Source organism: Protopterus annectens, chromosome 4.part0, assembly GCF_019279795.1.
Source record: "Protopterus annectens isolate FY-2018-M chromosome 4.part0, PAN1.0, whole genome shotgun sequence".
Taxonomy (NCBI): domain Eukaryota; kingdom Metazoa; phylum Chordata; order Ceratodontiformes; family Protopteridae; genus Protopterus; species Protopterus annectens.
In genome coordinates, this window is record NC_056733.1 from 323143432 (window position 1) to 323170541 (window position 27110).

Here is a 27110-nt window from a genome sequence, read left to right on the forward strand (position 1 = left end):
AGACAGTTGTACTCCGAGTACATGTCCCAAGGTCCACTTTACAAGGCCCGCTGTCTTCATCCACCTTACAGATATCTGTTGACACTCTATTGCACAATAAGGACCATGCTGCATGCAGGAACTATGTGACAATATGGGCTGACTAACAAGATAGGCAGGCCTGCTAATCTCAGTCCTGCCAAATGTGTGTATGACTGTAATTCTGTGTGTTAGTGTATATAACTGTAGGGTAAGGTATATTGAGTACATTCTCATCCAGTACATCTCCCATTGCCATACTTTGCAAGGCCTGGTGATGTTGCTCACCTTACATGTACCATGGGACACTTTTTACCCTGTAAGCTTTGTGGTGCATGTGATAAATGCATACCACTGTAGTAACAGTACATAGGTAGATAGGGGTTCTAATCTCAGTCCTAGCAAGCGTGTGTATGTGTTTGTGTGTGTGTGTTCTAATTCCAGTCCTGGAAAATGTGTATATGTGTGTGTGTGTGTGTGTGTGTGTGTGTGTGTGTGTGTGTGTGTGTGTGTGTGTGTGTGTGTGTGAGTGAGAGAGAGAGAGAGAGAGAGAGAGAGAGAGAGAAAGAAGAGTATCTTGTGTTTGAGTGAGAACTAGATCCATTGGATGGCCATGGTTTACTATTTTATGCCATGGTACTCCCAGTACACATTCCTAGGTCCACTGTATGAGGTCCACTGTTCACATCAACCTTAGTGGTATCTGTAGACACTCTTCAGCCCTATAAGCCCTGTGCAACAGTTTTGAACAGAATGGTATGGATAACAGGATAGGTAGGGCTGCTATTGTCAGTACTGGCAAATGTGTATGTGTGTGCATTGGTGTCTATAGCAGTGGTTGTGAGTGTGAAGACTTGTAAGTGACACTATTATGAGTACTCTCACACCCAGTACACCCACCATTGCCATTCATCACAAGGCATCACAATGGCTGAGTGTAATAGTTGTGTGCATGGTCACATGCATGACCTTAACATGCCTGGTGTACTGGTGAGCCACAACAGGGAAATCCCATACTTACCGGCTTCAAGCTGCTATCTCACGTGCAGACCAGAAGGACCTATGTAGTTGTGGGGGAGAGATATTGTCAGCAGATTCACATATGGCATTGGTACAAGATGAATGCTACATTTCTACACATATACAGTGCACACTATGATATTACACAAGTTGCTGTCCTTCACCATAGATGTGCACTTGTGTGCATTACTAAACCTCACCCAGTAATCCATTCTGCACTGATATTTGCATCTAGAGACTCTATAGAAGACAAGTTTCATTGCTACCTCATTACATTGATGTGCACTTTGGCCTTATCTACTTATTCCTTGCCTGTTGCCTGGGGGCCACCCACCTCCATGACTGGAGTTTCACATGTTTTATGCTGTGTTGGAGCTACTCCATGTTGGCAAGGAGCTTCTTTGTTGCTGTAACTGGGGCCTATGTGGCTGAACCCCCACTGGTAACAGTATGGTCCTTTGCTATGGCAGTAGCCCTTTGCCGGGCACAACGTATCAGGTCAGATGCTCCATTCCTGACCTGATTGCATGTTCGTCCATGGTGGCCCAAGATGTTCAATCTGTTGACAAGATCATCTGACAGGGAAGTCCACTCCCACAGACTTTGCCGTGTAAGGCCAAAAAGAACAGCATAGTGTGTTATCACATCTTCTGTGATGGTTGCTGTCTTCACAACAGTGTATGCGGGTTGCCTCTGCATGGCACCTGAAGACATAAACAGGGAAACACATCACAGGACCTCAGACATTGCTCAGAGTTCTTTACAGAGCCAGCACATGAATATTGCCTATTGTTAGCCACCGATTACAAACACATCATATCCCTCTACCTAGTAGCACTGTATGGGCATGCATTGTACACCTTGTCCTGATTTGTCATGTTCCCCCCAATGAGGGCCAGTACATTGCATTAACAGCCATTCATCACTGACATTTGTGTAGAGGGATGTCAATAGCCATGTTCCTTGCAGATGGTATGTCAATGGTCCTCAGGCTTCGCTTGCACACAGTGTGTAATGGAGCTGGAAGCATGTGTCTGGGTTCATGTAGGATGCAGACATGAATGTTATTAGGCCCCAAGGGGACTTGCTTTTGTTAACTCTGATTAGGCAGTTTGCACCTGATCAGTGATGATGAGGAGAGGAGTGTGTGCTGTGCATATCTACCTATTCTGATGGTGAGCCGGAGGGGTGATGTTTTCCCTAAACTTGTCTGCAGCAGGTTGGCTGTAACTATGGTGTGTGTGTATGCAGTGTGGTTAACCACCATTACAGGGTGGATTGGGTTGTTGCCCCTGAGACTGCAGACATATGTGAAGATGACCTTGTGATTGCCCTTAGTGGATGTGTCCAATTTGTACTTATAGTTAGCCTTACAGTAATCCACCTGTGACCTAATATGCTCATGCAGACAAAGGTTGACATGCTGCCCAGTTGGTGCATGATCCTACTTTGCCCTGTACAGCCAATATAGCATCTCATTATGTGCTTTGTGCATTGCTGTTGTCCAGCAAAGGGGATTACTCTACTTTGGTGGAGACAGATTTTTACAAGTAAGGTATTCCTGAGGCTATGCAGCTATGTGGGTGGTCATATATCTGTTTGTAGTAGGCATGGACACAAGGTCATAAACAGTTGGACACCTCTACAATTTCAATGTGATTCTCATGCTGGGAAAGAGCACTACAGATGCGATGTTTGCTCTGAGAGTGTTGATGGAGAAGTACAGAGAACATCAGAAGGAATTGCATTGTGTTTTTGTAGACTTATTGAAAGCATATGACAGGGTGCCTAGAGAGGAATTGTGGTATTGTCATGTCATCTGCAAACATCATAGTCCATGGGAACTCCTGTCTGATCTCTGGTCAGGAGTGTCAGAGAAGTATGTAAGAGTGGTACAGGATATGTACGAGGGTAGTGTGACAGCGGTGAGGTCTGCGGTGGGAGTGACAGATGCATTTAAGGTGGAGGTGAGGTTACATCAAGGATCAGCTCTGAGCCCTTTCTTATTTGCAATGGTGATGGACAGGTTGACAGACGAGATCAGACAGGAGTCCCCATGGACTATGATGTTTGCAGATGGCATTGTGATCTGTAGTGAGAGTAGGGAACAGGTGGAGGACACCCTGGAGAGATTGAGATATGCTCTAGAGAGAAGAAGAAGAATGAAGGTCAGCAGGACTAAGACAGAATATATGTGTGTGAATGAGAGAGAGGATAGAGGAATGGTGAGGATGCAAGGAGTAGAGGTGGCGAAGGTGGAGGAGTTTAAATACTTGGGGTCAATAGTTCAGAGTAATGGTGAGTGTGGAAGAGAGGTGAAGAAGAGAGTACAGGCAGGATGGAGTGGGTGGAGAAGAGTGTCAGGAGTGATTTGTGATAGATGAGTACCTGTAAGAGTGAAACGGAAGGTCTACAAGAGGGTAGTGAGACCAGCTATGTTATATGGGTTGGAGGCAGTGGCGTTGACAATAAGACAGGAGTTTGAGCTGGATGTGGCAGAGTTAAAAATGTTAAGATTTGCACTGGGTGTGACGAGGGTGGACAGGATTAGGAATAAGTATATTAGAGGGTCAGCCCAGGTTGGAAGGTTTGGAGACAAAGCCAGAGAGTCAAGATTACGTTGGTTTGGACATGTGCTGAGGAGGGATGCTGAGTATATTGGGAAAAAGCTGCTAAGGATGAAGCTACCAGGTAACAGGAAAAGAGGAAGGCCTAAGATAAGGTTTATGGATGTGGTGAGTGAGGACATGCAGGTGGTTGGTGTGACAGAGCAAGATGCAGAGGACAGGAAGAAATGGAAACAGGTGATCCGCTGTGATGACCCCTAATGGGAACAGCCAAAAGAAGATGATGATGATGACTCATGCTTATTCTAGTACCCATATCTGTGTCAGGGCAATGCAACAACCATTAGCTGTAGAAGTGTAACTCTATTGGATGCACAGAAACTAAGATTATACATGTGTACAACATGTACAGCTTACTTACCTGACATTTTGCATCCCATGTCTGTTGTTATGAGGCAGCCAGGTACACTTATCCATACATACATATGCACAGGTCCTATCTGCTATACATTTCTTTTCCATATCAGTATAGCAAACTGTAATTACTCTCTTGCTGCTCAGTAATTCATGTCAACCTGTTAGGGCAAGACACCTGGAGGACACCACACATACATGGTGGGCTATGGGCCAAAAGTAGTGACACTTTATTCATATTGCTGTAACACATGTGTGTCATTTGATAGTACAGTAGCCTTTGCATTCACAGGATGCCTGACACTCATATGTCAGGCAGAGAAGAGAAAGGCTAGGAGTGTGGTAGTGAGGGGAGGAACTGTTAATGTTGTGAGTATGACTGGTATGGGGACAGAGCTAGCTGATATGATGTACAGAGGAAAGATGGATATATTGTGTGTACCAGAGACCAGATGCAAGGGGTACATGGCTGTGTGTATTGGAGTGGATACAAATAGTTCTTTCATGGCGTTATGGGAGGGGAACTGGTGTAGGGGTTAACCTGAAGGAACATTATGCCAAGAGTGTTTATGGAGGTGATAAGAGTGTCGGGTAGAGTGATGTTTAGGAGACTGGGAATTGATGGTGTAATGATGACAGTTGTTAGGGTATATGCTTTGCTAATTGTGTGTGTGATGGATGGGGCAGATGGTGTGCATAGCAAAGAGAGTGGTGGCAAAGGCTGAGGATGGGGCATCTGAATGGTAGTATGTAAGGTTGGACACCAAGGATGATGAATAGGACCTGTACCAATTGGCTAGACAGAGGCATGTAGCTAGTATGGATGTGCAGCAAATAAGGCTGATAAAGGATAATGGTGGAAATGTACTCATAAGCAAGGAGAGTGTGTAGAGCAGATGGAAACAATACTTTGATGGGCTGTTGAATGTAGAGAATGAGAGAGAGAGAGAAGGTTGGATAATGTGGGTATGGTGAATCAGGAAGTGCAACAGATTATCAAGGAGGAAGTAAGGATAGCTATAAAGAGGTTTAAGAATGGAAAGGCAATTGGTCTAGATGACATACCTGTGGAAGCATGGAGGTGTTTAGGAGAAATGTAAGTGGTCTTTTTAACTGAATTGTTTACTGTAATCTTGGAAAGTGAGAGGATGCGTGAGGAGTGGAGAAAATGTGTTTGGGTACTGATTATGGGAATAAGAGTGGTGTGCAGAGCTGTAGTAACTACAGAGGGATAACATTGATCAGTCACAGCATGAGGAAATGGTAAAGGGTGGTGGAAGATAGGTTAAGAAGGGCGGTGAGGATTACTGATCAGCAGTATGGTTTCATGCCAGGAAAGAGCAGTAGAGATGCGATCTTTGCTCTGAGAGTGTTGATGGAGACATACAGAGAAAGTCAGACGTAACTGTGTTGCGTCTTTGTGGGCTTATAAACAGCATATGACAGGATGCCTAAAGAGGAGTTGTGGTATTGTATGAGGAGGTCAGGAATGGAGGAGGAATCCATAGAATGCTACAGGATATGTACAAGGCTAGTGTGACAGCGGTGAGTTCTGAGTTGGGAGTGACAGGTGCATTAAAGTTGGACATCAGGGATCAGCTATAAGCCCTTTCTTATTTGCAGTGGTGATGGACAGGTTGAAAGACATGATCAGACAGGAGTCCTCATAGAATGTGCTGTTTGCAGATGACATTGTGGTCTGCAGTGAGTGTAGGGAACAGGCTGAGGAGATCCGGGAGAGGTGGAGGTATGGTCTAGAGAGGGGAGGAATGATGGTCAGCAGGACTAAGAGAGAATATATGTGATGCAGGGAGCACAGTTTGCAAAGGTGGATAGGTTTAAATACTTGGAAACAACAGTTCAGAGTAATGGCGAGTGTAGGAGACAGGTGAAGAAGAGAGTACAGGCAGAATACGGGTGGGGGAGAAGAGTGTCAGGAGTGATTTGTGACAGACGAGTACCATTGAGAGTGATATGAAAGGTCTACAAGAGGGTAGTCAGACCAGCTATGTTATATGGGTTGGAGACATTGGCATTGAAAAAAAAAGCACAAATCAGAGCTGGACATAGCAGAGTTAATGATGTTAAGATTTGCACTGGGTGTGATGATGGTGGACAGGATTAGGAATATGTATGTTGGGGGTCAGCCCAGGTTGGACAGCTTGGGGAAAAAGTGAGAAAGTTGGCAGGTTTATGTTGGTTGGGACATGTGATGAGGAGGTATGCTGTGTATATTTGGGAAAGGATAAGGCTGCCAGGTAAGTGGAAGAAAGGAAGGCCTGAGATAAGGTGTATGTATGTGTTGATAGCAGACATGCAGGTAGTTGGTGTGACAGAGAAAGATGCAGAGGACTGGAAGACATGGAGACAGATGATTTGCTGTGATGACCCCTAACGGGAACAGCCAAAAGAAAAAAAGGTGATGTTGTAATGTCAGTGTTCACAGTTTTCCAATTATTTGCCAGACATAACGCAACTCTTGATGACATAACTACAAATATGAGGCACACATATGGTCAGTGTGCATAACACTGGACAGTTGAATGGTATGAGCTCAGTATATAACATGCAGTTCAACACACACAGCCGCTATAGTATTTCATTATGCACATACCCTGTATAGCTACATTGCATTTCTGAGACAAACATGTATATCATATTTGTATTCACAAGTAACATATGGATATCCGTGACATCCCAGTAGCTGCCCTAGTAGTGTCACAGTCAGTATTGTTCAACACACACACTCCAGTAGTAGTGATATGTGAGACATCCTTTCCTGGGGTGACTCAGGGCCCTGAGCTGTATTCTATGTCACTACAGACAGACACAAATGTTATGGCCATAGGTTCTGATCAGCAATATATCAGTACAGCAAGTGTCGTTGAGACATAATATTTGTTGAACTTCATATTTTCCATGTTTACATACATTCCATTACATGCTAAATTGTTTGACATCCCTGTTTTTTTTTATTCAGTTGGTATAATCCTTCACTTTCAGTGTGTGTGTGTGTGTGTGTGTGTGTGTGTGTGTGTGTGTGTGTGTGTGTGTGTGTGTGTGTGTGTGTGAGTGTGTGTGTGTGTGTGTGTGTATGTTTATGTGTGTGTGTGTGTGTGTGTGTGTGTGTGTGTGTGTGTGTGTGTGTGTGTGTGTGTGTGTCTGTGTGTTTGTCTTTCTCTCTCTCTAGCTCTCTCTGAGACAGATGTAGGATCTACATCTGTTTTGCATAGGCAGCAGCTTGCCTTTTGTTGGTAATGCTCATGAGCAGCTAAAGGCCTGTGCACCAGTTGGAGTCCCCCACTTGCTAATTCCATGTAGAACACCTGTGGTATCATTCCTATACCCAATAGCATGGAAACACACTCCTATAACAGAGTACTTCCTGTGGGCATTGCCCCTTTTCCTTGCCTGTGAGGAGAACTTCATGGAGGTGTGTGACAAATAGCATCACAGAGGGTAGTTGGAAATACCTTTTACAACAAACACTGTGGAGACAGCCCATAAAACTGGGGAGAAGGTTCAAGACATAGGAACAGAATGTAAGTATTGCTGTTATACAGTTGAAGTAATACTAGTTTGAGAGGGTATGTGTGGATATAGCTGCTGTGTGTGATTTTAAGTCTAACAGTGTTATGTGGTTGACATAACTCTCAACTCTAGGGTTATCCACAGACTGGCCAGAGTTTGGACTCATATTTGGTGTATTACTCACACATTTTTGCCCTTGGAACTTCAGTAGCATACTCTGAGGATTGCAGTCAGGAAAATGTGACATCCATGTGTGTTTCTGACTTCATATCCCTCAGAAGAGATATGTTACAACAAACCCTGTTACACCAACAACTTTCTCAGCTTATAACAGCAATATGTCAATAATGCCCCTGTGTTTGGGCCTCTGCATCCAAGTATGTCAAGCTTTGTCAAGATTGCATGCAGTAAGAGGTGGATAGGTATAGTATATCATTATATAGTAACTTCATTCCTGATATCATCCCAGTGATGTATCAGACTGCCAGACATGTTATGTGTAGGAGGCCTTATATATGAGGACAAAGCCTGGACATTCTGTGGGACTCTGTACAGTTGAGTTGCCTGTGTATTTCTGGTGATTGGTGACAGATGGTCAGGATTGTGTAGCAGTGCATCGTGAATGTGTTATATGGTCTGTGTAGGGAGGGGGGGTAGATGTAAGTGTTATGGGTCCTTTTCTTTCTGACTATGCATGCTGCTCCAGTTTCTGGTGCTCTGTCAGCTGTATATGTTTGTTGGGGCAAATTGAGACATGTCCCACACCACAGTCAGGTGTCAGACTATACTGTGAATTGGGCCAGTATATGTAGGGGTAGTGTGTGAGTGGCAAACATGATGATGATTTTGGCCACACAGTCCATATACTCTACTGTTCATTTGGCTTACCAATATGTCACTGTGAATATGGTAAGATTGGTTATGAGTATGCACTTTCACACTGGTGTCTGTTTGTCAGTGCTGTTATATCCATGTAGTGCCCAATATATTTGTAATTACATGTGTATTCCCTCATAGCAAAATTGGGTTAGTGTTGTGTCAGTGAGCCTGTCATTTAGACAGTGCTTGGTGACATGCAAAGCAGTTCAGTGCAGCTTCCTTACTGTGATGTTATGTCCAGATATTTGTCAGATGTACTGTTGCCTGGCCCCCATAATTGTTGTGTATTTCTGACACATAAGTCGGATGATGTGAAGATTTATGTCACTAACTAGTGGGAGGTAATTGGGTTTTGGACTTGGGTTAGTCCCATCAATATATGTTAGAACAGACAGGAGGGTGTTACTGCATCAACTGTGTCACCTTATCTACTCCAGTATTTGGGATATGTCCACGGTTTTGTGGCTTTAGCCCCCCTTTCTCAGACTTGGTCCAGATTTATTGCACTAAGGGGTTCTGAGCATACCTCTCAACTGATCAGATTGTTTCAGACTGTCCAGGATTATTGGTTATATGTAAGTTCTGTTCCACAGAATCATTATTTTCATTTCTGCTGTAAATCACTGTGATGATGTGAAGATTTCTGTCAGTAAATGATGACATACATTTCAGTTTCAGAACTCACATCCTTAAGAACATGTATGCTGACACAAACCCTGTTACTGTAGCAACATTCTACATTTATAATTTGCAGTACACACATTAGTCTTGGCCCATCGCCCCCCTATTTTGATAGCCTATGTCCCAAATTTTTGCACTAAGTGGTGGAGAGATATGGTGCTGGGTATGACTCCACACACACACACACACACACACACACACACACACACACACACACACACACACACACACACACACACACACACACACACACACACACACACACACACACATATATATATATGTTTATGGGTCTACTGCTTAACATCGAAAATACACTTCTCCGAAATTAAGCCATAGACCCTACACTTCAGCGAAAGTCCACTTAATTGAAACTGCACTTTCACTGAAGTCTACTACCCAAACCCCCCCCCCACTAAAACATGTTTTTGCAGGGGGACAAGCCTCCCTGCATCCCCCCTACCTAAATATACCAACTCCGAGATCACACTACAGTGTGCCTGGTGAAGTCAATGTACGAAATTTCACTACTTTAAACAAGTGGACTCGGTGAAGTGGAGTTTGAAGTAGTGAAACTTCGAACAAATTGATGAAACCCATATTATATATATATATATATATATATATATGTATATCTTTTTTGGTAGCTATACATATATTTATATAACAATATATATGTATATATTCTATATGTATTTGTTTTATATGTATAGCTCCATATATCTGATGCATATACTTTTTCATATTTATCTATCACCATACACATCTATATGTGTATATTTATATAGTATATACTAAACATGGCTTATTTCACAGTGTTTTCTCCTTACTATTCTATACCTGTACTGAATGATATATTTGAAAAACCAGCATTAATTTTTACAACTCAGATGGTGTAGTGGTACATTGCTCTGACTATGGTGTACTGGGTCCTGGGTTTGTCAGTGCTGATTATTTTGTTGTTGGGCAGAACAGTGGCTGATGGATACATAGTGATTAAGGCACTTTTAAGCAGATGTAAGCTGGTTTTCAAGGATTTGCATGAAGCTAAGCGACGCTTACATGTGGTTAAACATACAGGTGTTTACTCTGTTTTGGCTTCGCTTAACATCATGCAAACACGCTTAATTCAGCTTACTCCTACTTACCCCCTCACTAATTTCTTTACAAGAAAAGAAAAGGGGGTGATAGGAAAGTGGTGAAAGAGGGGGCATGCAGAGGGATAAACAATATGAAAGATAGCTAGGGATGTGCAGGATGGGTGTAGGAAAGGTCCATATCTTTCCATTTCTGATACAGCAACAGCTGTGCATTTGTACAGAATTTGGAGATGAATTTGGACACTCAAATCCCTGAGAGAGGGGTGAGGACAACAGTAATGTGTTATTAAGCCAAATAGACCAGATTACATGTGTATAGTGGACATTTGTGCAAAATGGACAGCTATGTATGGGGCGACATTTTTGGGGGGGACAGACTGCCCTATATTTTTTTTTTTTTAAAAGGTGAGAGTGGGATGATGTGGAAGGATAGTAGGTACATTTGGGGAGGTAAGTTGAGTAGAAAGATGGATAAGACAGACAACGCAGCTGACATGGGTGGTATATGACACATGTGGGGGGTAAACACCTTGGATGGAGAGGGTGGTTGGGAATCAGCAAGGGCAGTTAGCCTAGTACTAATGTATGAACCTATGAACCTATGAACATGAGCCCACATATGGTTACAGAGGGACTGAGGTCCCCACCCATGAGCAGTCACCACTTCACCTTCATGGGCCCAAAGGTGGCTGTGCTGCAGACTGTGCAGGAGGGCAGACTGCCCTCAAGATGCACCAGGTGGCCCTCAACTCTGTACTCTAAATGGAGGATGCTGTGCACCAATCCCTGGACCTGACTGTGGGTGACGGTGTCCTCTCCACGCCTGCTCCTGGGGGGACAAGCCCCATCCCCTGAGGTGGTTACACTTAAAGGTGGTGCAGGACCAACAGAAGGGGAAGGCCCGGGTTGGGTCCCCGAGGTGCTGGGGCCTGGTGCCACGGCCAGATGAGGTGGGACAGGGGGATCCAACAGGATCTGCTTTCCCAGACATGCTATGGTGTTTCAGTTTAAAAAATATGTGGGTTAGTCATGAAAAACACATTTCAGGATTAGTTATAACAGCATGCATGGGTGTTCCAATTGAACCCATAAAACAGAATTTAAACAGTTGCATAGCAAACAGAACACATGCATATATGGCACCACAGTAGGCATTATAACAGCATGCAAGTTACATTGATAGCAACAGGCCACCAATGATAGTATTTGAACAGGGATCATTAATATTCAAATGGTTCAATATTTGTATAACAACAGGACAAATGTCCCAACAGTAAGGTTTGGAGATGAACATACCCATTTAATGTGTATGAAGTATTGGTGCAGATAGGGTGGGGGGGTCAATTAACAACTATCTAGGCTTCAATTTTCAACAACTGTACAGATCTTTACTCTACTTATTACTCTCCATGGCTGACCTCACTATATATATCTACCTATGGCCTGGGGATGGACAGTGGGATTGTTGTACTCAGTGTATTGGTTAAGCCTTCTTACAGTTAATAGACACCTTTCCTTACCTGGCAGACCTGCTGAAGAAATATCTGTTAACCCTACCTGTCTGTTTTTACACATATTCACATCTTCACAGTTACATATGTGACACTGACAGGGGTGCTTGGCACTCATGCTTGGGGAGTGTGGTACTGACATACTCCACCAGGGTTTCTATCTGTCTCCCTGGTTATTAGCAGCAGTGACCATTATCTGTGACAGTGTGACACTTGAGGGACATGTATCAGAACAACGTGCTTGGTGTATGTACTTATCTTGCTGTCATTTGCAACCTTGGGGTTGGACAGTGGATATGCTGAACATAGAGCGTGTTGGTAAAGCCTTCTTACAGATATTACAAAAATGTCCTTACCTTGCAGACCTGTGGAAGTAATTTATGTTAATACTACCTGACTGTTTATACAAATATTCACATATTCTGGTGTGAGAGTATGCATTCAGTGTACTACCACTGCCAGGATTCGAACCATGCCTGTTTGTGCAAAAAGGTACACTACAGCTGTATTTCATCACAATGAGCTTCTGAGACACTGCTGGCTCATGCTTGACTTTTTTTCTCCCTAGTACTCTGGTTTGCACAATCTGAACTTGTAGTTAGACAAATACCCTAGGTAATGCAAACTGTACTACAATTTTCAGACAACAGATATGTGTTAAGTTTTCAGTAATAGTTGCATAAAACAGTTATTTTCTACCAGAAACACATAACTATGCTGAACTTGTACACATTTATATTCCTACCACAACATGACAAAGTAAACACAACATTCTGTTTTTTTTATTTTTATTCACTGTTACAGAGACCTTTACTCACCTGATAACAGTCCTTTATTCATTGCACACAGTTTACCTATTAGTTGTTGACAATCTAATATTTTATATTTATTCACCCTGAATACTGCAAGGTAGATTTTTACTCACCAGCCTCCCGGCACAGCCTTAGCAGCTTGCTGGCATGTGCATCAATATTCACAGCCATCTCATCTGCAGCTGTACAGGAGATAAATAAACATTTATGCATACCTATTAATTACATACTCAAGTTGGCCTTTGCAGAACACTAATTGATACTGATATTTACAAACATTTGGGCCATTCTGTGCCCCTGCATCTTGGATCCACTGGTCAAAGAGATCCCGCATCCTATGCTTCATGTCAGCGTAATGGTGCCGGACCTGCTAACCAGTCCGAGGGATACCAGTAACACTGGTGAGGTCACGTGTGAGATGGTCCCAGGCCTCCACTTTGTATTGGAAGCCCTGGTAGTGGTCCTGCAGTAGTCTGCCTTCATGGTCTTTTTTGAGAAGTCCAACTATGAGCCTGGACTCATGAATGCCCTGATGCTGCACCTGAAAGCACACACCCTCACTAACATCAGCCATAGTGCTTGCAGTGATCAGCTGCAACTGGTTATGATTGTATTCCTGCCAGCAGGGTTTAAATAAGGCTGGATTCCCACCCTTTGCCGTGATTGGCTGATTTTGAATATGCTGAGTTAAGCTAAGTGAACTACAAACCCGCTTAGCTAAGGTTGGCAGTGGTTAAAGGGTAAGATGTTGAGCTCGGTTTACCAATGCACAAATCCACTTAGCCGGGCTACTCATTGCTTAGCATTTACATTTAAGCAATGCTTACACCAGCTGAGCATAGCTGGGCACTACTTAGCATTGCTCAAATTTCATTTTATAGACTATTAGCTTAATGGGATTGATTCATCATTACTGACATATTATAATTTTTTGTCTAACTTCCCTGACATCTCCCTATGTGCTTTCATTACATTTATTCTTGTGTGACTATATTGTATGGGGCACTTGTATTTATATGGAGGTTTCACATCTTTTCTGGACTGACACCTCACATTTGGACCTGCTACACTACCCTGGTTGATAAATATTATTTACTACCTCATGTACTAAAACATATAACTTTTACAACTGCTTTCACATGTAAAAGTGAACAGACTTCATTGGGGGTTGAATCATGAATGCCTGCATGCAAAGCAGAAGCTTTAACCACTACACTATCTCAGATTCATCATGTTGCCTGTATATTTCTATTTAGCTGCTTCAGATATTTAAGCTATACTAAGCACAGCTGCACACTGTGCACACCCGCTCAGCTACACTTAAACTTTACTTGGGATAAAAAAATGGATTTTAAATTTTGCTCTGTTTAGGGGTATGCATATACCTCCAACCTCTTTGAGCAAGACATCTGGACAATGTCATAAGTAATGGGGGGACAAAGGCACACAAACATAGCGACAATTTTATAATATTTCTCTTACAAACCTTAAATGTTGATGGAACAACTGATTTTGCATTGGCATGAATTTTCTCCAGTGTATGATGTCTGGCACTGAAATGTCTGTCATTATATACTTTTTTGCTTTGGCCTTCAATGGCCAGATATGTGAGGCAAAACTTGGGACATTCTGTAAATATCTCAACAGTTGTGTGGTATGTCTGCAAACACTGTTGCATACATATTACAGTGCTGTAACGGCACTTTATGAGTGTAGAGGGCAGGTTACATGTGCGGGCACTGCTGTGACATGCCCCCTGCACTCATTCACGTATTGTGCCCATGGAGAATATACAGCAGTTTGCCTTCATGAATATGCAAGGTGAGCTGCTGTGCTGCAAGGACACAATCCACTCCATGCAAGCATAGCCTTATTCTTGCATGGAGTTTAATGAATCCCAGTGATTACTAAATACAGTGGGATTATTTCCAGATTCATGAATATATGTATTTTTTTAAATCCATGAATAAATAAGAATCTTCAAATGAGTAATTCCCTGACAAGACATTCCTGTGTGGCTTGGATATAGATATATGAAACAAATACAACAGGAAACAAAGTTTTTATACTAGTCATTTTAGAAAGCCATTAATTCTATACTCCAGGTATTCCTTACTTGCTCTTTATTGAAAAGAAAGATAATCTGCATTTTTTCATTAGAAATGTTGATCAGTGTGAGCTAGATTAGGAAAACAATTTAGTACTCACTGGTACTGGCCATTTCTGTGCATGTCATTTATTTACTAAGTAGTACTCATGGTATTTCTATTGGTCATAGGGATCATATTCCTTAGGCATCAAGTTCCCAACTTACACGATGCCAAGGTACAAATTTCCAGTTATAGATAACATTGAAAATCACTGCAGGTTCAGTTTCTTTGAGTACACTGGTAATCATGAGTTTGTTTTGGGAGATTTCTCCCTTCTTTACATTTACATGATTAGAACTATATTATATAAGTTTGCAGGTGTAGTGGGCTTGCCCCGCCACCCCTGAAAAACACGCATTTGCCCTTTTGGTATTTTGGATATTTCTGTTCAAAGATGTAGTTACCTGCTACCTTGTGCCTCGACATTAAAAAATGCAACCATTGTGACACCTTAACTGCAACCATCAGTTGAATATCTGGATTAAGAAAAAATGCTGTATTTAGAGTGGAGTTATATTTGCTTGATATTTTTAGTTGCACCAGCTCTTCATTATTAAATTTAATACATTAGGTCTTCATATAGGATCATAGGATCATAGGAAGTTGCTAGGCTAATGGACTTAGGGACCTTACGAGCCTAACCAAGTTCTGCCCTTATTTCCATGATCAGCACCTAATGCCCATGTGCAAGAGGGATACATGTGGAACCCCCAGGGTGAATATGCGGTTACCCATTCAATCTTCCAGATTGTGTTTGAACAGGGCCAATGAAGTGCTGTGTTTGACATAAAGTGGAAGTCTATTCCTAAGGTATGGCAACCTCTGGGAGACAAGTCTGTCCCTCCAGCAGGTTCTATTATGTCACATACCAGGTTAAGGTCTTTATAACCCATAAACCCATGTACCATTTGACTTGCGGATATGCAGCATTTCCAATAAAGCAGGGTCAGAGATTGCCTTATATGCAAGCAGAGATTGCCTCTGAGTAGTCTGTATGAAACCAAATACATTGACAGTGATTTCATATGATCCACATAGAACAGATGCTGAAGACCTTGAATTTTCCTTGTGAGGAATCTTTGTGGTTTCTCCAATTATTGCAGATGCCTGGAAAGGCACATACCAATAGGGGCAATGTACTCAATTATTGACCAGATGAGGGAATAGTACAAGGAGGTTAGAACTTCCTTTTTTCTGGAGGCAATGTCCATACTTATGAGATAAGCAGTATAGAATGTCCTTCTTACCACTGTGCACACATGATGATAAAAGGTAAAATTGCTGTCAACCTGCATGCCCAGGTCTCTCACCACTAAGTACATACTTAGGGTGTTGCTATTCATGTGGTAGTTAGCAGGAACATCACTCTTACTGAAAGGGATGATAATACATGTTTTTGCATTGAGTTTAAGGCCATGACTTTGGCACCAATCATTTGTTTGTGTAAGACCCTCTTGAAAGATGTTGACATAATTTGGAGATTCTATGATTGCTCCCACTTTGCAGTTATCAGCAAACTATGTCAGCCACAGACCATTAGTTTTTTGCTTGTACTTCATAGAAATAGATTCCAAAAAAGTAGAGGTCCCATGACTGATCCCTGTGGAACACCACTGGTTACAGATCTGCTGTTGGAGGTGGATTCCCCTATTTTGACTATATGTGGTCTATCAGTGAACCAGTTGGTGACCCATCTAACAATAAAAGGATTGATACCTAGCTGGGTGAGTTTGTCAGTGATGCCTGAATGGGGGATAGCTTCAAAAGCTTTGGCCAATTCTAGTATGCTGTATGCACAGATTGCCAACAGGTTAGCTTTGTCCAGAGACTCAGTATATGTGGTATCATTAACTACTAGTTTGGCACAAATCTGGGCTTTTCCTTTTAGGTTATGGATGTAAATAAACATGCCCTTATGGTTGTCCTTAGTTGAGGAAGCTAATTTGGATTTGTAGTTTTCTTTGGAAGACTTCACAAGAAGTCTTATTTCCTTGTTTAATCTGAGGAGGGAATGTTTCCAGTTTAGGGCTCGCTCCCTCTTACTCTTAGACAGTAATTTCCTCCTCTTGTTGTAAAGCCTGTTAATGGCAGTTCTCCCCTAGGCAGGTATCCCCCAAAATACTTGCAGCAACTGGTTAAATAAGCAGAAGGGAGTTGTCAGTTATTAAACTGACTACTGGCTATTCTTGTGAATCTGATGATGTGGGTAGAAATTATTTTATTTTGCCATGACCATATTTTTTACCTAATTTGTTTACACTGCTTAAAACCACACAGATGTCTGCTTTCATTACCATTGATGTCCTGCAGGCTGTAAAGTATGATATAATCTCTTGAAAACATAATCTTATACAGAGAAAACTTTTACAAAGAATCTGACAAAATCTTATGTTACAATACGTACAGTCAGTAGCAGATTGAAAGTATCAGAAGAAAAGAATGTGTTAATTCCATTACTGAAAGAACTTTGAATTTCTCCATAATAATGTGCTCTTTGAAATGCAGCAGATGGTGTGCAGGGCCTGCAGCTACATGCAGATCAGAGGAAGGGGATACTACACTGTAACTGCAGAGCTGTGTTTCTTCTGGCTTAAATGTAAGGAACACACCTGGAGATCAGGGTAACACTTGTCAAATCTTAGTACAGCTGCAAAGTGTCTAAAAATAGGTTACCTAAATGGAATAGTGTTACAGCTGAGAATGTAATACTCTGTCTCAAGGCCATGATACACTTTGCAAATACTTTTGATTTAAACAGCAATATGACCAATATTTGCAAATACAGCAGGCAAGCCTAAAGCAGTTTCTTTATCATCCTTTCTAAAGCAGTGAAAGTCATCCATGGAGCCTTACTGGATATGTTATGAATATGCATATCTCCCAGAGCTGGTTGGCTCCAATGAGCATATTACAAAAACACTGTAGGATAGAAAGCTGCTGAGACCAGCACCCAAGAATGCTATGCACATTTGCATTTTAATAGCAGTTCTTATGGTTCAGTAAAGACCTAACAGAAAAGGACAATAAAGTAATATAAAAATTGCACTGAAGAACAAAGTGACATGCACAAATATTAAACCATTCTACACTAGTCTTCTATTTTTGTCTGTCTCTTTCACACACACACACACACACACACACACACACACACACACACGCACGCACGCACACACGCACACACGCACACACACACACACACACACACAACTTTTTTGCAAGTATTTCACAGCAGTATAGAACAGTGTGCTTGAAATACACAGTCTTCTGTTTACATGTTTTATAACAGACTGCTGTTAATTTTGGTAAATACTTTCAGTCCTCTCCATAGCTTTTTTTTATGGTCAGCTGATCAACTCCACTTAAGTAATTGTCACTATATCCATGTTTTCCTTCTGCCCTTGTTTTGGTGCCTCTTGTATCTAGCTGGATCATGACAGTTCATTTGCTACAAAATGTGGTATGTTTGTGTTACTTAATTTGTTTTCTACAGTTATCAGTTAATGGTATGCAGTACTTTTGTGACATATGAGATTATTGTTCAACTGTGTCTGTCCATCACACTCCATAGGTTCATAGGTAGGTACTAGGCTATCGGGCCAAGGGCTGAACTAAGCCTAGCCAACAAAGTGCCCTGGCTTACGCCAACCCAAGAAAGTTAATTTCCTGTGCCCCTGTCGAGCAGTGCCACAGAAGTGATCCCCAAGGTGTATTTCCTATTTCCCATCCACTCATCAAGATTTTTCTTGAAGAGTGTTAATGATGAACTTTGCTTGACATAGATGGGTAGCTTGTTCCAGAGTATGGGAAGTCTCTGGGACAGGAATCTATCCCTCCAGCAAGTTCTATTTATTGTGGTGGCAAGGCTTATGTCCCATGTTTGAGAACATAAGTAAAGGCAGTGATGTGCTTTAAATTCTTGTTTTTCAGTAGAAGCTCTTTAAAGTAAATTAATCAGCAAGTCTGTAAGAGCTTGCAAGGTTTAAAACCACATCTTATATGTGTGGGCCTCAGTGTATGAGTATGATTGGGAGCATCCGTTTTCAAAATAGTTATCCTCTTAATAAATTGAATATGGTTTTCATGAACAACATAGAAATATTCAAGTTAAGTTAATATTTTCTTTCTGATAATTTGCTTTAGGTTTTTTGTAATTTTTACTATGGAGCTTGTGAGTGAAATGCAGAATGTTTAGCATATGCTACCTCTACTCTGTCGCTCCCCACTACTAACTTACCCTACCCTCCCTTCCTCTACACATACTTCCCTGAGGTTACACTCATACTTTTTCCACAGCTATTCCTATTATCCCCTCTGTCACACCGCACCCTTCTCTACTCATACTATCCTACACCTTCACCAATATAATCTGTTACCATATTTCATGACCTCGAGAATATTAGTAATTATTATGATAATCATCTACTATAAATAATGCTACATCTTCCTATTATCAGGCTTTTCATATAATTCACGCTTGATCACTATGACTTTATTATGTCTGTTGAGGTTTTATTCTGACAAACTAATGTGTGTTTTTTCAAATTTTTTGCTTGAATGTCATGACTTTATTACGTCTGTTAAGTTCTCATTATGACAAACTAATGTGTTGTATTCATATTTGTGCTTGAATGTTATGACTTTATTATGTCTGTCTAGTTTTTCATTCTGTCAACCATATGTATCTCGAGGTTTTTTCCCTGGACCTCGGCTGAAAATGGGTACCTCATGTCCCATTCTGACTTTGTTGGTAAACAAATGCCAAATAAATAACTAAATAAAATATGTTGTGTGTTTAATCAGTATGCATGGCTAATACTCATCATAGGTTGCAAAAGTATGATACATAGATAATTCTGGTATAGCATGAGTTAATCTGAGTATAGGAGTCAGATATCTTAGTATACGTTTAAGCCTGGTGTTTTGTTTATTAGTTTGGCACACAGCATACACTACAGTTCAGAAAGTTTATTAAGTAGTATGCACGTTTAACAAAGCAATGTTAATTATGGCACATGAGAAAAGATTCACTATGAAAAAAATACAATATAGATGGCATCTCTGACTCATCCTGCACTTTCAGAATCATACATCAGTCTTTGCAAGCTCAATAAGCTATACAGTCACACAAATGGTACAGTATGCAACAGATTGTTATGCCATTTATAGCATTAGTGCATAGAGTGCTGTATGCAAGAACATGATGATTTGAGAAGGGAACAGCAAGAAAAGACCACAACAGGGAAATATAATATGCACTTCAGTTTTGGATTATGGCTAGTCTGTTTAGCATGAATAGCATTTCAGCACCTCTTTGAAAGTTTGACTAGGAGACATTCAAAGAGGAAGGTTATGTTAATGAAAGATTACACATCATTGTGGACTGTGGGCTCATGCTATAAGCAGAACAAGTAGAGTCCAGTAAGAGGAGGGCAGTAAACACAATACTGTTCACAGTGATTAACTTGGAGCACTGTCTAGAACTGACCTGGTCAGACTGAAGTAGTATGAGGGGGATGACAAACTGAGACAGGCAGATCTCCTGGTAATGGTAAGCAGATTTGACTAGGACTTGTCACATTTGCCTGTCCTCTTGTACAGACATACACCTATTTTCAGCCGGTGTGTGTGTATGTGTATGTCCACACTTGTCTCCATATGTATTGATAGTGTGCTTTTCTGCCACAAGTGCAGTGGCAGTTTAATGTAGCAGGTAAAACAAGTATAGATCTAAATGTATGTGTATTTGTTAATGTCTGAGATCTGTAGCAGGATCACAAGCAATGTTTCTGCACCATTATAGTCAAATTCTTGCTGATAGTATGTCTCTGCAACTGCAATATAACATGGTTAATGCATAGAGTCATAGTATACAGTATTGCTGCCTCTGAATTTTGTGCAGCTTTCTTTAAGGTATTCAGCTCATTTGCATATGTGTATTCATTAGATTCTTGTTTGGTGCAGCCCTAATAGACAGTTGGCTCTGAGTCAGACTTCTCCTCTGATTTGTATATGCAATGTTGACCATGTCTGTGAATGCCACCCAATGTTTTTTGCTCTGCACAATAGCATTGCGCTTCACAGGTCATGCATGCAGATGAGAATAAATGACACTTGTCTATGTGACCTTTGAATGCTGATGCCTATATAATTTAATACCACAAATGTTCAAAACAAAATGCCTAATTTTGGCAGAAATATTCTGAAGGGCAGTTACCCCATAAAAAGGTGGTGTAACATCTGGCTCAGACTTTTTGCAAAGAAGGAAACAGTGTGGTTAATGTCTAATTAGGAACTTTCAAAATAATAACAAGTATGCATAGGCTCCCATTTATGTTACTATATTTGCTTTTAATGCTGTACCTATAGGGTAGCCTGGACTCACACAGTGTGCACACAACCTTCATTCATTAGTTTTCATTTAGGTACAGTCTTACATAATATGCGGCAAATTTACATACCTCACAGCAACATTTTTGAACTATGCACTAGCATGGAAGCAAATTTGCACACTGTGCATTGATGTCTTTAATCTCATATTATATTCATACTGCATTTTAATGCTTTGTGTATAGGTTTATGAAGCTAGCAACTGACAAGACAACAATACCACACTCAAAATTTCATTGTTGTACTTTTAAAGCTATTACAATATTTCTAATGTATAAGACATTATTTATTTACTGTAACCACAAATCAGTGACATAGCCAAAGAAATGTTATAGATACAGCTCATGAGATAGAAAGCAACACAGCTTGACCATGTTTCCTGATATACATTTAGGTGCATACCACTACATATAGTTATGCTGTAAGTCTGGGAAGGCTCTAAACTGATTCTGTGCCTCAAAATCCAAAACGTATACATCATGGGGGTCTGAAAGATCCTTGTAATATGCTTATAAAGTTACTACCAACATTCTAATGATCACAGTGAAATTTTCACCAAAGCTGCCTTACAACTAAATTCTGCAAATGGTTGCAATGGTTGTGCAAAATGGTAATGGGAATCTGTTTTGACTCACTTTGTGGAAAATATTAGGAACCTGACATTTCTATTTGTTATACTCTTAGTGACAGGACCCTACCTGCTTATGGCCTGAAGTCACATTTGTACAGTGAACCATCCTTCTGTTGTATTAGCAGAAGCCATTCTTCACTTTAGTGAGAGGATCGTGTTGATTGGCCACTGGCTGGCAAAGGTTGGCTGGTCTAGGGCTTGGAGTAAGCCCCTCATTGGCTCTTTTGAGTTTTTTTTTTTTAGGTTGTTTCAGGTTGGAACCTTCTGGTACTTACACCCTACCTTTGAGAGGATTTCTGCTTATTCACACTGATCTAAATGGAGAAGGGGCACTGACCACAACTAGCCGATCTGTGATATATAACAATAAGAATCCTGTTCTCTTGCTTATTTTTACTAGTTATTGCTTATTCTTGCCATTTATTGAACTTTTTATTGTCTGTTGCCTACTTTTTACTGTGTTTTATTGCTATAAACTAATCTGTACTGTTGTACTGCAATTGTCTGCCTTATTGGGCTTGTCATATCACTTTTGTTATGGTCTGATTGTTTGTAAAGCTTTTTAGCTAAGTTTCACTGTGTGAAAGGTATTATCTAGAAATTTTGTCCATTTGTTAAGAATCTATTTGCTTGTTCTGATTTTCATGCCAAGGAGTGTGTCATATAACTGATTTGTTTGCAGTTAAAAGCATTCTCTAGAGTCTCCCTGCTCCTTTTTCTGTTTAAAACTTACATTTAGTGTCTCACTGCTGTTCGTCTGCTGTGATAAACATTTCTGCAGTGTTTTCTGCCTAAAATAGTGTAGCTAGTAGCTGTAGCATAGTTTTTCACCTATCTCCCTATTGTTGTCTTGTTCTTAAACTTGGTGGTTTTGCAGTTGCCTGCCCCTACTGCAAATTTGACATGGGACACTCCTCCCAGTCCAGTCTCATTAGTTCTTTCTACCTAATACAGAGAGAACATTTGGGAAGGCCAACCCACTTAGTTTCTTAACATTGAATTATGTTCTGTTCCTCCTTTCTCCCTTTCCACTTTACTAAAAAAAAAAAAAAAAAAAAAAAAAAAACTTTATTCAGCTTCTTTTACAGTATTTGTGTTTCCTCTTCCTACTCTATTACTTACTTACTTTTTCTGCTACTTGTTCTTTAAAGTGTTCAATTGCATCTTTTCTGCTGCATTTATTTCTGCTTGTTTTTAGCCTGTTTAAATTGTGTTATTCTAAGCCTCTTAGTTTGGTTTAAGCACTTGGCCTTTAGGCTTGTCCCTTAGCTCTCCCTGGCCTCTCTCCCTCAGAGTCTGACAAATATAGATGGAAAATTTCCTACGGTTTCTGCTGCCAGCCTGGCTGATATGGGCATCCTGAGACAGTGTAGCAACTGCCTCAAGTACACAGATAACCATCTACTACTACCACATAGGGACACAATTTGTAAGAGATGTGATTACTTTAATAACCCAGAGTCTATGCTCTCCCGCTCACAAACCAGTATATCTGGCACTGTGATGGTTGTCAGCACAATCACTACACCTCAAACACCACCCACAACTACACAACACACACCCATGTATGCGGAGGTTCTCAACAAAAATAAATTAAAACAAAGGAGACCTCAGAGGCAAAAACACATGCAAACTCCACAACCCTCCACACCACATACCACACATAGTCCATACAACTGTGTTTTGCAACCATTAGGGCCTAATCATAAACACAGCATATTAGTTATAGGAGACTCCATTATGAGACACACAGATGTGCCTCTCACCAGGCTGGATAAGGTGAAAGTCACGGTTAATTGTTTGTCAGCTGCCAGAATCCGCCATATCACACATGGACTCAAGTCTCTCAACAAAAGGTACTTTTATGACGCTGTCATAGTCCATGTTGGCGTGAATGAATTGAGATGTACCTCCCTGGATTATATGAAGAGACACATGATTGAGCTCACTGAAAATGTGTCCCAGGCAGGTATTTCTGTACCATTAAGCAGCATTCTACCGTAACTCAGAATGATGCCTCAATACAAACAGAAAATGATTGACTTTAACAATTGGCTTAGTTTCTGGTGTCATTCGGGGGATCTAGCACCTGACAACCTTGGAAGATATGATCAATAGACTATGATGGTTTGCTAGATATGGCCTGCATCTGTCTCACTTGGGCTTCAGGCTTCTGGCAAAGGCCCTTGCCACCCCCATAGTGCCTTTTCTAAGAAAAGTCATGAGGTCGGTACTACCAACATAAAAATTTCAACAAAATGCAAATTAACTGTCATGCTGCTGAATGCTAGGAGTCTAAACATGAAACTGCACTCATTGCAAGCATTCTTACCCCTAGAAGTTGCTGACATTTGTGCAGTCACAGAGATCTGATTCAAAGCTGCAGAGATCACCCCAGCCTTACCTGGTTACTCATCCTATCATACATTCAGACACCAAACTGTGGGCAGCAAAGCAAAAAGAGGTGAAGTTTCAATATATATTAAAGACACACACACCTCCAGGCTGGTCAAACAGTATGACACGCAGGAGACACTCCAGGTGCAGTTAACCATTGACAAGACCCCTATTGAAATCATAGCAAGTTACAGACCCCTAAATTTAACTCAAGATGCTCACTCCAACTATCTGAACCTCTTTGAATTTATTAAGATTCAATACTTTACCCTGATCCTGGGTGACTTTAACTACTGAACCACACACTGGAAAACTACTCATCCCAGAACACAAAAGCCCAAAGATTCCTCAATTTTATCACTGCAAATGCCTTGGAACAGCTAGTCAACACCCCCACAAGAAGTGATAATATATTGGACTTGGTATTAAACAACATGAGTAACCACTGCAGCACCCCTATAGTATCATCCCCCTGGTAAGATCCAAGTATAAAGTGGTCACTTTTGAAGTCACCATCTCCCCTGACCCACGCCCTCCAGCTAGGGTCAAACAAAAAACTTCTCCAAAGCTGATTAAAGCCTCCTGAGGGATGATATAAACAGCTTCACAGCCCCCTCCCCCTCTGTAGGAACTGGCACCAATTTCCAAATCTACACCAAAGTATTATACAAGCATTTATATTGATGCATGGAATCAAGAATACTCGACAGTACAAAATCATCCTCCGCAAGGAGGAGTAAACCTGCTTCGTGGACATCTGCAATAAATAAACTATATCACAAAAGGAAAAAAATTGCTGTTCAGGACCAAGAAGGAGCAGGTACCCAACTGGAAGCAATCTCTCATTAGCCTGAGCAAGCAAATAAGAACACTAGTAGCTGTGGAAAGAAAAAAAAAGCGAAATAAAAAGATTGCGAAAAAATAGGGAATGTGTGTGTAAAATGCCCTAAGTGCTATATGGTGGTGGGTAGAGAAGAGGCTTGAATCCTGCACCTTGGGTCCAGGTGGCAAGAGCCTGAATTCCTTACCCACAACCATTTGCAAACATTTTGCAGATGTTTCCCTCATACTTGTTCTGTTCCTCATAAAAGCTGTGGTTTCTGTATTTTTACATCCTTACCAAGTTAGTAGTGCATTGATGCAGTGGTAGCATTGTGGTTTAACAGCTACCGGTTCTCTGATTTGATACTTGGCTGGGGTGCCTTCTGTGTGGAGTCTGCATGTCCTTCCTTTGTTTGTGTGGGTGTCCTCCCATCTTACAAAGACATCTGTCTGCAGTGTTTTTCCCTGGGCCTCTGCTGAAAATTGGCTTTAGTTCCAAGTCAGACTTTCCTGGTTAACAAATGTTAAATAAAAATGACACACATTTGAATTTCAGACTTCATATTCTTCACAAAGTACATGGTAACACAAAATCTTTTATTCTAGCAATTTTCTAAGTTTATAAGATAGATATTTGAAATGTGTCCCTATTTTTCGGATGGTATTCCCCCATTATTGGCTTTGTCCAGGTTTTTTGTGCTAAGGTTGAGAGTTATGGTAAGAACTGAATTCACTGAATATGTTTGGGGGCTGTATTCCCCCATTACTGGCTATGACCAGGTGTTTTTTGCTAAGAAGTTCACAGCTATGGTGAGAAATAAATTCACTGAATATGTCTGGGGGCTGTATTCCCCCATTATTGGCTTTGTTCAGGTGTTTTGTGCTAAGAGGTTGACGGCTATGGTGATAACCGAATTCACTAAATGGTAGCCATTTAAGTTTCAATCTTCCTTACTTTCATAAGATAGCTTATTTGGCATAGTGATATGTTGTTCTGACTGTTTTGCACAGGGTCCTGGGTTCAAGACTTGGCAGTGAAATGTCTGGTGGTAAAACAGCATTTTATTCTAGCAACTTTCCAACATTATACAAGCAATGTTTAAAATTTGTCCCTGATTTTTGGGCTTTTGCCCCCCCCCCCGCAATAAATGTTGTTTTTTTCCAGATTTCTTCTGCTGCAAAGTTCAGAGATACAGCTGAGTGAGTAGATTTTACAAGGAGCTTAGAGCTGCAGGGGAGCAAAAGTTTAGTGCTGCTTATGCTGCACCTGCATGCATTATTAATAGCACAACAGGTAGTGTACTTGCTTTTGAGGCATAAGGCTGTGGGTTCTACTCCCACAGTAGATAGATGCATTGCTGATACTGTACTGTGTTGCAAAGGTGGTGGATGCTGCACTCTTTTTTGATGAAGATACCTAGTAACTATGAACCTGTTATCAGTTTGCCATCCATTCTCTACTGCAATATTACTAGCTTATCATTTTTTTTAGTGTAAGACAGGCAATTTATTCCTCAAGGGCAACAGGCACTTTATTTGTAGATGAAACAATGAAATATAAAGTTGTTTGCTAGCAGCAACCTCTTCATTAGTTACAGATCTCTTTAATGTGGAATTATTTAGATGACTTTTACTTCTTCAGAGATTGTGCATATGTACTGATACTGGCAGACTGTAGAACTTTGGGAAGACTTTTATGATGGAAATATTCTGAATTGGGCAGTTTTGTCATTATTGGTGCATGCATTTTGTTTCATTGTTTACTGGAAAAATGTTCAAAACAATACATTTAAAATGGCCTCTAAAGCTGTACTGTATTGTACAAGGAATATAACTTAATACAATCAAGGAGATGTATGAAAGAGCATGCGTATGTTTCGTGTGCAAGGGGCCTGTGATTTGAAAACAGCCCAAACCCAAAGTTAATCTTTATCTGCCATTGACAAAATATATTTTCTTTGAATGTGGATTTCAATGCTGTTTCAAAGAATGTGAGTATCAAGGGCAGAGACGTTTAAATGCTAAGTCTGCTTTCATTGTGAGACTGCATTGCATTGTTTAGCAGATATCTATTAGTGTTTGCACTGTAAAACACAAAATAAAACTTTCAAATGAAGTCCAAATCATCGCAGAAGTAAAGCAGTATGCACATTAGTGTTTATGGTAAATGGGGTGAAATAGCCAAGTAAT